Below are 13382 nucleotides of genomic sequence, written 5' to 3'. Positions count from 1 at the left end.
AGAAATACAACCCAACAGTTAAGTCAATTACGGCACAATCCTGTACATGTTTGAAGTATGCCCTGTTGAGTTCAATGGGACTTGCCTCCAGGTAAGCACTACAGCCAGAGCCATAGCTGGGTGATCTTGCGCCCCTAGCAGAACCTTCCAGATTGCGCCCCCTAGCCATGGACAAATTAGCTCTTCTTTCCACCTCTCCTCCAACCCCTTCCCCCTCCAGCCATTCAATTCACCCTCTATTTAAAACCATTTCTAATGAGGCAATAGTCAATATTTATATTTATGGACATATTTTTTAGCTGATTTTGCGCTCCCCCCCATCACCTGTGCCCCTGGTGGGGGCCCACCTCACCACCCCAGAGCTACAGCCCTGGCCACAGCCTTAGTTTTTCTTCATAGAATCATATTTGGGAGTTGGAAGGGACCACGAGGGTCATCTAGTCTGACCCCTACAGTGCACGAATCTTTTGTGGGTTGTGATACATAGGCAGCAGTCAAATACAACATTCCTTGTTTTCCTAGAGTGGACATGCAAGGGGATGTTGGGTCCAGCCAGTCGGAACTTCCTGTTTCCTTCTGGACTGGCATATACTTCCTCTTGCATGTGACTAGAGGTGGGTGTGACCTTACCTGTGCAGGTAACAAAAGCACAAGGCACACAGGCCTCCTCCCTTCTTTTCCATCTTCCTTTCGTTGGGTGAACTGCAGTGACTGCCGGTCTGCAGTCACTGGGATTAACCCCCTATATGGGGTAGTTCCACATGTATATACTTTGTAACTAAGTCTGCCTTCAGGGATCCAACTGTGAACAGAATGTGAGTAAACTACTTTTATATACTTTGCCCAACATGGGGCTTGAACCCTGAGATTAAGAGTCTCTTGGTTGAATTGGATTTGAACCTGCAGCTTTCTCTCTCTTCCTTGTCATTGTGCTGCTACTTATGATATGTGCCATCAGAAGTCAGAGTTGCCTGGAAAGTCGGACTGAGCCAGGCAGCCCTGCCCACGAACCAGCGGCAGGCTCATTCTTCAACTACAGTGGAATTAGCCCTAGACCGCATTTTCATGATGAAAGCAGGTGGACAGGTGTCTGGTGTGTTCCAAGCCTGCAGCTTCAGCTTCCATTAACTAGTTCTGCGTTTGCCCTATGGGGAATGAGCAAAAATGCTCATAGGCCAACAAGAGAGATTAGGTTTAACAGCTCAAGCACAAATGGCTCTCGCCTTTAGATTAGGAGCTCCCTTGAGTGGCAGCTTTGTGGTAAGGTTTCACATGCACGTTGCTCAAAAAGGAAGCAAAAAAAAATCTTCTTAACATCCTAGGAAGCACATCTAGGAGTTATGAGGTTGCACACTGAGTCTGTTTAGGCTACAATCTGATGCTCCAATACTTTGGCCACCTCATGAGAAGAGGAGACTCCCTGGAAAAGACCCTGATGTTGGGAAAGATTGAAGGCACAAGGAGAAGGGGACGACAGAGGACGAGATGGTTGGACAGTGTTCTCAAAGCCACAACAACTCCACTTCAGTTAGCACAATGGTTTTATCTTTTTTTCCGGAAAATGCACCTCATCATTTTGCCAGCATGTACTGAATTTCAGCCTCTTGGAAACGCAAGCATTTTGGCGGAGAGAAGATAAGAGTTTTCGTACACAATGATGTCACATGCAAAACTGAAAATAAATCTTCTGGTGTCAAGCATCGCAGAACGTAAGCCCTGCAGGTCAGCACTGACTCATTACTGAGTGTGCCATTAGCAATTTCAGCCAGGGCACTTCACTACAGCCCTAAATTTTATTGGCTCCAGATGTGTACGGAGAGCCAAACCGCTGCTGCTAGATCTGCTATATTCTCCAGTTTGAGCAATTCCTTGTTGAGGACAGCCCCAGGAGATCTGTACTTGCCCACACTTTCATAGAATCATAGAGTTTAAGGGACCCCAAAGGTTCATGTGGTCCAACCCTCTGCAATGCAGGAATCTCAGCTAAAGCACATCTATGACAGATGGCAATCCAACCTCTGCTTAAAAACCTCCAAGGAAGGAGTGTCCACAACCTCCCAAGGGAGACCGTTCCACTTTAAGCAATCAGACCTGTGTATTTGGGTGTAATCTTAATGTATGGTTATGCTCCCCGCAATTGCAGGAACACAATAAGATCTCTGATGGGTCAGACCAAAGGCTCAGCTAATCACACATTCTGCTTTGACAATGGCAACCCAAAAATCTATAGGGTGTCCATACACAAAACATGAGTGCAATTGCACTCTTCCATTCATGACCCCCAGAATTGGTATATGTAGCTGTTATGTACTGATTGAATAGGATCCTAATGCAGCAGTCTGATGGGTCCTAAAACAATAGGGTCCAGAATGCAGCAGTCTGATTGGTCCTAGAACAATGCAGCAGTATGATTGGTCCGCAGGAGCCACCCAATCCAGCTCCAGGTGGAAGTGAATCCGCAACCTGATTGGCCTACAGGAGAATCCAGGAATTAGCCAATCACATGCGGCCCATTGTGTAAATAATGTATATAAAGCAGATATTTTGGAGGAACATTCATTCCTCACTACTATGAGCTGAATAAAGAGCATGAAATCCACTCTCAACTCCGAGTATTTTTCAGTAGCTATCATCATAACTAACAGCAATCAATCATCTTATCATCATCTTTAGCTGGGGCGGGAAAGTAAAGTAATGCATGCCCCACCTTTTCCAAAGCTTTTTGGCAACAATCTCCCTAACCAAAGAGGTAAATGGCAACTTTCCCACGCAGCCTGCAGAGAGCTATTAATAGTTCAAACGTGGGCTAGAGTATTATGAACAGGACTAGTAGCAAGGAGTGGGGCAGGATTGCAAATGGGTTTTTGCTGATTTCCAAAGAGATGTCACATCAAAGTTCACATCAGAGCACACATACTTTTCTTGCAGTTGCCTTTGGGCAGGAAAAAAACAAGAGCAACACTTCACAATATAACATTCCTGGGAAGGGACATCATGCAGCTTCAGATAATAAATCCATCTCCTCCTCCTAAATATTTAGGAGTTTTAGCATTGTTGCAGAAAAATTACTCAAAAGATGCTGATAACAGGATCAAATTAGTTTATGGGTCAGTCCTATGGTCTGGGGGTGGGGGTGGAGAGACGGCTCCATTTTATTCTTTAATGATATTGAAACTTTCTAATGATATGTGGAACAGATGAGGTCTCAGTTTGAATGGTTGGCTATGGAGTTAGAATAGAACTAGCCTTCACATCAAAATAAGAATAGGTTTAATCTAAGAATTATCCAATACACAATCTTTATCATATGGAATGTTATTGGAATGATGAAATGAACTAAGCATGTTAGGTTTCGTGGTTTGCAATCCAAATGATCACTTTTTATATTGTCCCGGAACACTTAATCTAATCAGTGGGTTTAACCTCAGAATATTGCTATCAATACTATTGGTGAAAGTAATTGCTGTTCTGTAAAATATTAATGGGTAACTGCAATTTGGTTTCATACAAAAGACTAATACTACAAAGAGGAGGGAAGCCTTGTAGCTCAAGACATCGTAGTGTTTGCTTAACGTCCTTCTTTCTGGAATGGGAAATCAGTGAGCCCACTTGGGCTTGCCAATCAGAAGGTTGGTGGTTCGAATCCCCGCGACGGGGTGAGCTCCCAGTGTTCAGTCCCGGCTCCTGCCAACCTAGCAGTTCAAAAGCACGTCAAAGTGCAAGTAGATAAATAGGTACCACTCCAGCGGGAAGGTAAACGGCATTTCCTTGCGCTCCTCTGGTTTTGGTGTTCCATTGCACCAGAAGCAGCTTAGTCATGCTGGCCACATGACCCAGAAAAACTGTCTACGGACAAACACCAGCTCCCTCGGCCTGTAAAGCGAGATGAGCGCCGCAACCCCAGACCCGACTGGACTTAACTGTCAGGGGTCCTTTACCTTTACCTTTTTTTAGCGTAGCTTCAGTGTTAGATAACAGGCCAACTTAAACTTTGCCTGCATTGTATGAACATGTACAAAGTGTTTTTGGAGGAACTAGGAAGGTACAAAGGAATATGGTGCTTACTAGATTCTTTGCATATGATCAGCTCGGTCAGACAGTGCCAGGGAACACGAGTGATTATGAATAATCTATTTTTTAAAACTCTCAATCTAAGAGCATATACACAATGTGTGTTAATGTACATTCGGTGCTGAATGCGGGAACCTTTTGGGGGGTGCTGTACGCACAACAACATCCCCGTGTCATCCCTGACTCACAATATTTGTTGATGAAAAGTGCATTCTGCTGGAAGTTTTAATCTGTTTTGAGGGCCAGGTCTTTAGCCATGCCAATCTTTTACTGGACTGAAGCATATAAATTTGAAGTTGTCTACCTACCCCAACAAATTTAGGAATTCCTTTATAGTCCTTTAGGAAAAACCAACCTTTCCCCCTCATTAGCCTCGAAGCAAATACCTATTTTCTGCTCCACATGCTCTGGAAATGTGAAGGGATAATGGACTCCTGACTAAACTAATGAACTGAAACCTCTTCGTGCTGAAGAGGGAAGCGGTGGGGCCACCATAATAAACCGCTGTTATGAATTACTCAGGTTAAAATAACTCGATGGAAATGCAGTAGGAACTTCTGCTTTAATCAGGACCAAAAACAGGTGGGGGGAGGTTTCCTGTTCACTTTGCAGTGCCCTAGTTTTAGCAGCGAAAGGATCTCTCTGCATTTGCCTGTGAGAACAAGCTGGTAAAAACCGACATTTCCCTCATCGTCTGAGAACTGCAATAGATCTGAGAATCCAAGCAGAAATGAAAAAGATGACATGTTTTGAAGGAAGAATACAACCAGAGGAAGACGAGGAATTAAAGGTGGCAGGATTAAGTGAGCTTTAGCCCACAGTGTTTGGTATAGGGACTCTATATTAAAAATAAACGAAAGAAAGCCGAGTGTGTGGGCTCCTTGCTCTGCAGGGGAGTGATGAAAGCAAAGGGGCAGATGGTGAATTTCTTTCCCGTGACAGTGACCCTTCAGAACATAAGAAGAGCCTGCTGAATCAGGTCAGTGGCCCATCTAGTGCAGTATCCTGTTCTCACATTGCCAACCAGATGCCCGGGGAAACCCGCAAGCAGAATTCGAACACAAGAGCACTCTTTCCTCTTGTGGTTTCCAGCAACTGGCATTCAGAGGCATAACTGTCTCTGAAGATGGAGGCAGTGCATAGCCATCACAGCAAGTAGCCATTGATAGCCTTTTTCCTCCCTGAATTTGTCTGATCCTCTTTTAAAGCCATGTAAGCTGGTGGGCAGGGACGCGGGTGGAGCTGTGGGTTAAACCACAGAGCCTAGGACTTGCCGATCAGAAGGTCATCGGTTCAAATCCCTGCGATGGGGTGAGCTCCCGTTGCCCGGTCTCTGCTCCTGCCAACCTAGAAGTTCGAAAGCACGTCAAAGTGCAAGTAGATAAATAGGTACCGCTCTGGTGGGAAGGTAAACGGCGTTTCCGTGCGCTGTTCTGGTTTGCCAGAAGCGGCTTAGTCATACTGGCCACATGACCCGGAAGCTGTACGCCGGCTCCCTCAGCAAATAAAGCGAGATGAGCGCTGCAACCCCAGAGTCGGCCATGAATGGACCTAATGGTCAGGGGTCCCTTTACCACCAACTGGTGGCCATCACTGGGAACGAGTTCTGAAGCTTAGCTAGGCCCTTCAGTAAGGCATTAAGGGGGAAATGGGAAAGCTGCACTCTGCAAGATAATACTAATAATAATCATCTGGCTGGGTTTCCTCAGCAACTCTGGGCAGCTTCCAACAAAATATTAAAATACAGTAATCCATCAAACATTAAAAGCTTCCCTAAACAGGGCTGCCTTCAGAGGTCTTCTAAAAGTCTGGTAGTTGTTCTCTTTGACATCTGGTGTTAGGGCGTTCCACAGGGCGGGTGCCACTACCAAGAAGGCCCTCTGCCTGGTTCCCTGTAACTTGGCTTCTCGCAGTGAGGGAACCGCCAGAAGGCCCTCGACGCTGGACCTCAGTGTCCGGGCAGAACGATGGGGGTGGAGACGCTCCTTCAGGTATACTGGGCCGGGGCTGTTTAGGGCTTTAAAAGTCAGCACCAACACTTTGAATTGTGCTTGGAAACGTAATGGAAGCCAATATAGGTCCTTCAAGAATGGTGTTATGTGGTTTCAGTGGCCACTCCCAGTCACGAGTCTAGCTGCCGCATTCTGGATTAGTTGTAGTTTCCGGGTCACCTTCAAAGGTAGCCCCATGTAGAGCGCATTGCAGTAGTCCAAGCGGGAGATAACTAGAGCACGCACCACTCTGGAGAGACAGTCCGTGGGTAGGTAGGGTCTCAGTGGGTCAGTTGATGGGGGGCAGGATTCTTGCATTTTTGGGGGTTGGACTAGATGACCCTTGGGTACCTTCCACCTCTACAGTTCTATGACTGTCAAAATTTATCGTCACCTAACTGCTGATCAACTTCTATCCCTGTGCATTTCACTGTGCAAGAGACACTAGGTATGCCTTTAACTGCTGACATTTATTGAGCATGTGGAAGGCTGAGAGTGTGCCACTGCTGCCCAAATCAGCATCTGTGGAATGGGACCAGTGACTATAGCTCTTAAATATAGTGGTACCTTGGGTTAAGAACTTAATTTGTTCTGGAGGTCCGTTCTTAACCTGAAACTGTTCTTAACCTGAAGCACCACTTTAGCTAATGGGGTCTCCCACTGCCACCGCGCCGCCGCCGCACGATTTCTGTTCTCATCCTGAAGCAAAGTTCTTAACCTGAGGTAATATTTCTGGGTTAGCAGAGTCTGTAACTTGAAGAGTCTGTAACCCAAGGTACCACTGTAAAAGAAACAGAATGATTTACTTGGTTCAGTAAGATCACGCAACCTCAAGCCTGTTCACAAGTGGCAGAATAACAAAAAGAGAAACGTCCTCCGCTGGTATAAAAAGCAGCAAGACGAAGGCCTCCAGTCAAGGAAGGCTTAATAGAAACATTCTTCTGCTGCTTCAGTTTGGTAATAGCAAAGCGGGGGGGGGGGGGGGGGGGGCTTTGATTTGAACAGTATTATTATGAATATGGGCCTATATGAGATGTCATCGTCTTCCATGGAATTTTACATTAAAAACTCAACAATACAACTACAAAAAAGAGCAAAGCCTCCTAGCTTTGATTTCAGCTTCATGAGTCATGAGGCTGTATGATGTTAAACCAGAAAAATGCAAGCCCTCTCATAGCAGGTACTTGCTATCAGGCAAAGTATTTGAGTTAATTTTGAGTTAAAAATATAACAGAAAAACAGGAATCCTTGGAGTCAGCTTCTAATCTTGAATGCGGGACGTCAGTGGATCAGTTTGGCTGAATTCATTTCTCATTATTATTTCCACCCCAGAGAGCCAATATTGAGTAGTGGGGCCTTAGGCCTGATCTATTCGGGCTCTTTTTATGTTTTCATGTATGGTGTTGCAATCCTTCAGCTCAATCCCACTCAGTTCAATGTTATTTACGTAAAAGAAAATATGTGGACTGTTCATTGGGTTGTGCATTTCAGCTGACCTCATCCTTTCATTGCATAATGATTTCATAAAACCAACTGGATAAATAATTGCATATTTCTTGCATGTTTACCTCTGACTCCATTTCCTCCACCTTGTCTCTGGTGTATTTGTCTAGATTTTAAGCTCCTTGGGGTAGGGACCCCTTTTCTCAGCAAACTAAATGGTTTCTCTCTTCCTGTTATTTTCCGGTTTGCGCCTAGTGGCGTATTTGCCAACGTGCTTAAAAATATAATGTTGTTTTCTTCTTTCTGGTTTCCTGTATATCAGTGGTAGTCACTACAGTGTCGTTCTTTAACAACAATCTTGCCTATTAAGATTGCGTGTGCTGCCTGTGCTGTTTTTATCTGATTGTTTGCTTAGCTTAAAAGCCACCTTGTTGATCTAATAACTTTTAATTGCTAATGCATTAAACTCTGGGCCATGTTGAGATTCCACCTGTAGAGCTATTCTGGCCTTCTCTTGTAGAGAAAAGGTTTGTATAGGGACGCGGGTGGCGCTGTGGGTAAAAGCCTCAGCGCCTAGGGCTTGCCGATCGAAAGGTCGGCAGTTCGAATCCCCGCGGCGGGGAGCGCTCCCGTTGCTCGGTCCCAGCGCCTGCCAACCTAGCAGTTCGAAAGCACCCCCAGGTGCAAGTAGATAAATAGGGACCGCTTACTGGCGGGAAGGTAAACGGTGTTTCCGTGTGCTGCACTGGCTCGCCAGATGCAGCTTTGTCACGCTGGCCACGTGACCCGGAAGTGTCTCCGGACACCACTGGCCCCCGGCCTCTTGAGTGAGATGGGCGCACAACCCCAGAGTCTGTCAAGACAGGCCCGTACGGGCAGGGGTACCTTTACCTTTACCTTAAGTACTACTTGAAGAATTTTTCAATGCAGTTCACAAAAATGCACATACAGTGGTAACTCGGGTTAAGAACTTAATTCGTTCCGGAGGTCTGTTCTTAACCTGAAACTGTTCTTAACCTGAAGCACCACTTTAGCTAATGGGGCCTCCTGCTGCCACCGCACTGCTGGAGCACGATTTCTGTTCTCATCCTGAAGCAAAGTTCTTGACCCGAAGTACTATTTCTGGGTTAGTGGAGTCTGTAACCTGAAGCGTCTGTAACCTGAAGCATCTTTAACCCAAGGTACCACTGAATTAGGAAACGTACCGGTACATAAAAAGGAACATATTGGTAAAAACAACATACACAACATTAGGGAAAACTGCTTACAAAAATGTAATGCACATTTTGTTTGCAGTTTTGAGGAGGAAAAATGCTGATTAATTTTCCAATTCTGCTATACAATAACTGTTTCTCCTTATTGTTTTGTCTTGCTTGTGTTGCAATGAAGATTATATATGTGATCCAAAAAAACCTTGCTGATTCAAAATGGCGCAGTTACAGGTCAGTTGGGCCATTCTGCACACCATTGCTGCGTTTTAGTTATGCAGCACAAAAACAAAGCTTGCGAGATTTTGCTTGATTGCTTCCCGGCAAACCTGTGACAGTTGCTAGGTGCTGAAACTGCAGGTCAGGCCTCATCCATCACAGAAAAGGAGCCTTTCAAACCGAACAGTTCTGAGAGACTTAAAAAGAAAAACAGTCACAGTGAAAACAACCAGGTATCCTAAGCGACTGTCCTGAATTCCTTAAGACTATAAATATTTCCCTCCCAGAGAGGATATTGTTTGAAAGATTCCTTGCTAGAATCACAATTTTTTCTAGGCAATCTATGATAGTCTAACAGATGTTCATCACATTACAGTGGTACCTCGGGTTACATATGCTTCAGGTTACATATGCTTCAGGTTACAGACTCCGCTAACCCAGAAATAGTGCTTCAGGTTAAGAACTTTGCTTCAGGATGAGAACAGAAATCGGGCTCCAGCAGCATGGCAGCAGCAGGAGGCCCCATTAGCTAAAGTGGTGCTTCAGGTTAAGAACAGTTTCAGGTTAAGTACGGACCTCCGGAACGAATTAAGTACTTAACCCGAGGTACCACTGTATATCCCACAAGGGCTCAGAAACCCAGAACCATCTCAGATGAGCTTGCGAAAGCTTCATTGTTTAAAGTGCTATAAATGACAATGGCCCGTCAGTCATATTATGAACGTTTGAGGGAGAATACCAATATTTAGGAAGTCAACATGGCACTACTCACAGGCACAAAAGAGGGAAATATTAGCAGGCTTAGGGGAAACCCATTGCAATCCCTCCTTTAAAAAACCCAAACCAGTACAGGATATAAATACTACTACTACTACTACTAATAATAATAATAATAATAATAATAATAATAATAATAATTGCTGAGAGTGAGAAGTAAGTCACAGTTCTTAGGATTCTGTGTGGGAAGCCATTTACTTAAATGTATGGTATATATGCAAACCCGATGTGAAAGGAAGTATGGTCTGTCATTTGGATCACAACAATGTTGTATGAATGCAGCAGCAGCAGCAGCAACAGCAACAGCAACAGCAACAACAACAACAACAACAGGTTGTGGGTATGCTCAGCACCAGTTCCACAATAAACTTTCATCCGGATGCAGAATAGCACTGAGGAAATTGTTCTGAACTGGCTAAACAATTCTCAGTAGCGAACTTCTCAGCTCATTTTCACAGCTGCCTCTCAAGAAGAGGGGGCGAGTGTATATTTCATTTGATTGCTGTTACACAACCCCAGATGGCCAGTCTCTCAAAATAAGGGGGCTTACTTACAGTAATTACATCTGCCTACTTAATAAGCTACAATTACACAGATATGCAAGCAACCAAGCCTTATGATATAAGGATCACACGCTCGTGGCGTAATAGGGAGCAATTTGCTGCGTGGAAATGGAAATATTAAAATGGTCAAGTTAATGGAAGTTGTATTACCTGCGATGCATTGCCATAATGACTGAGAAATAGGTTTTTCCTTTCTGTGAAGCTATCAGATAAAAAGAAGAGATGTCCACTAAATTGGCTAGAGTGCAGACAGAGCTAGCAGATGAGTGCTAGCATTTGACTTGGGTCTTTCTTTCAACCTCTCCTTTTTTACAACTTTGGAAATGAACATCATGAAGCGTTACATGACTTATTATTTATTAAATTTCTATACCACTCTTCATCTGAGGATCAGTGGGCAGTTTAAAATTTAAAAACTCAAAAAAATACATACCATAGTAACAAACAATACCACCCTCCCAGTTTTAAAAACCATAGATAGTTTAATTAGCCTGGGAGAAGAGGAATGTTTTAGCATGGCACCTAAAGATATGCAACAAAGGTGCCAGGTGAGCCAGGTGAATGAAGGCCTCCTGCAGGTTCTCCTATATAAATTTCCACATCATTGCAGGATGTGTGTGTCTCCCCCACACAGAGAAGGCTCCCTTCTACAGATGTCCCCTTCCTGCAACACAAATACGCTGGGAGGTGAGGCTGGCACAATCTAATGCTTGGCATGAGCTAGTTTGGTTTGACAACCTTCACTGAATTACAGTGGTACCTCGGGTTACATACACTTCAGGTTACATACGCTTTAGGTTACAGACTCCGCTAGCCCAGAAACAGTACCTCAGGTTAAGAACTTTGCTTCAGGATGAGAACAGAAATTGTGCTCCGGCGGCCCGGCGGCAGCGGAAGGCCCCATTAGCTAAAGTGGTGCTTCAGGTTAAGAACAGTTTCAGGTTAAGAGCGGAGCTCCGGAACGAATTAAGTACTTAGCCCGAGGTACCACTGTATAGGGAAGGTTTTTAAAAAATGTTTTATTATGTTTTTATATATGTTGGAAGCTGCCCAGAGTGGCTGGGGCAACCCAGTAAGATGTGTGGGGTATAAATAGCAAAATTATCATTATGGCATGGGGTATCCCTATTTTCATTGGTGAAATGTTGGAGGGCATGTATAGGGTGTTATAAGCAACACTTTGAATTGTGCCCAGAATCAAACTGGTAGCCAGTGAAATAGTTCTAACCTTTCCCAGTATCCAGTACCGTTCCCAGGTTTCTTTGGGGTGTGGGCTTCTGATGTCTGCAAGGCTTGAGTTCTTTTGGGGTCTTCCTCCATCTGTCAATCAGCACCAACCCAGACATTTTCTGCTTCTCTTTGCACCTTTCCATTAAGTGCTGCTATCCCTCCACTCACCTTTTCGTCCTTTAGTCATGTAAATCCATGCATAATCCTTGCTGTTTGGCACAGGACCCTTGAAAAACACATTTCTCCTTCTAATTTGTCACAGAAATGTGGCAGGGGGTTGGCGGGAGAGAGTTTCTCTCCTGCCTCAGATCAAAGGCTTTACTTGTTTTGGCACATGGCTGAAAGGGCAGAAAGTTCGAGATGAATTTATTCCTTTTCATTTGTGACTCCATACACTGTCTTGGCAAAGGAGGCTGGGGATTAAGGTTGTTATGTTTGCGAGAAGCATGTTGGGGTACATGTCATATAAATAGGCAGCTTCTCTGAGAAGCCTTGGGCAGTTTCCACCAGAAGAATTATTTTTTATAATTTTATTATTATTTTTCCATCCTCCATTTTCTCATCCGAAAAAGCTGAGAGAGAACAGCAGCGAGCCAGAAAGTGGTAATAAAGCTGAGAGGGCAAATCAGTGCCTTGAAGAGTTTTAGGTCTTTGGAGGTCAGTTACTTTCAGTATTAGGAATTTAACAATTTCTCCTCGAACGTTTGCTTTATTTCTTTGGGAATAAATACCCTAACAAAGCAGAGAAACTGGGACACTCGCCCTGATCCAAAAACAGTGTGCATGTACACTAAGATCCAGGAGACTTACTCCCAAGTAAATATGGTCATATCAGCACCACACATTTAAAGTGCATTTATAGCGGTTTAACCATCATGGCTTCCCTCAAAGAATCCTGGGAACTGTAGTTGACAATTCACAGATCTGCAGTTCCCAACACTGTTTACTTTTGTTGTTTAGTCGTTTAGTCGTGTCCGACTCTTTGTGACCCCATGGACCAGAGCACACCAGGCACTCCTGTCTTCCGCTGCCTCCCGCAGTTTGGTCAAACTCATGCTGGTAGCTTCAAGAACACTGTCCAACCATCTTGTCCTCTGTCATCCCCTTCTCCTTGTGCCCTCCATCTTTCCCAACATCAGGGTCTTTTCCAGGGAGTCTTCTCTTCTCATGAGGTGGCCAAAGTACTGGAGTCTCAGCTTCAGGATCTGTCCTTCCCATGAGCACTCAGGGCTGATTTCCTTAAGAATGGAGAGGTTTGATCTTCTTGCAGTCCATGGGATTCTCAAGTCTCCTCCAGCACCGTAATTCAAAAGCATCAATTCTTCCCAAATTGTTCATGTGGTTGTGAATTCCAGCTGACCTCTCCCTTCCGTTTCCAAATGATTTGTAAAACCACTTATTTCTCTTATATCTTATGTCTGCCTCCATTTTCTTTTCTCGTCTCTAGTGTTGTCTGTCTAGATTGTTAGTTCCTTGGGGCAGGGAACTAGTGTTCACTAGTTTCTTCCTCGCTGTTATTTTTTTTTGTTTGTGCCTAGTGGCATACATGCAAACATGCTTTAAAACATTATCTTGTTTTATTTCTGAGAATTGATGTACATCAGTGGTAGTCATCTTCATGTAGTTATTTAACCACCAACCCGCCTAATGAAATTGTATTTGCTGCCTGTTTTTATCTGATTGTTTGCTTAGCTTAAAAACCACCTTGTTGATCGAATAACGTAATTGCTGATGCATTGATCTCCGGGCCACATGGGAGATTCCACCTGCAGAGGTATTATCGGCTTAGTTGTATTCAGCTAAGTTCCTATTCAGAGTTGGCACATAAACATTAATGGACTTACGTCAGGCATCTCCATTAATTTCAACAGGACTACTCT

Source organism: Podarcis muralis, chromosome 12, assembly GCF_964188315.1.
Source record: "Podarcis muralis chromosome 12, rPodMur119.hap1.1, whole genome shotgun sequence".
NCBI classification, from domain to species: Eukaryota; Metazoa; Chordata; class Lepidosauria; order Squamata; family Lacertidae; genus Podarcis; species Podarcis muralis.
The sequence above is the reverse complement of the archived record's forward strand: the minus strand, read 5'-3'. Positions refer to the sequence as shown.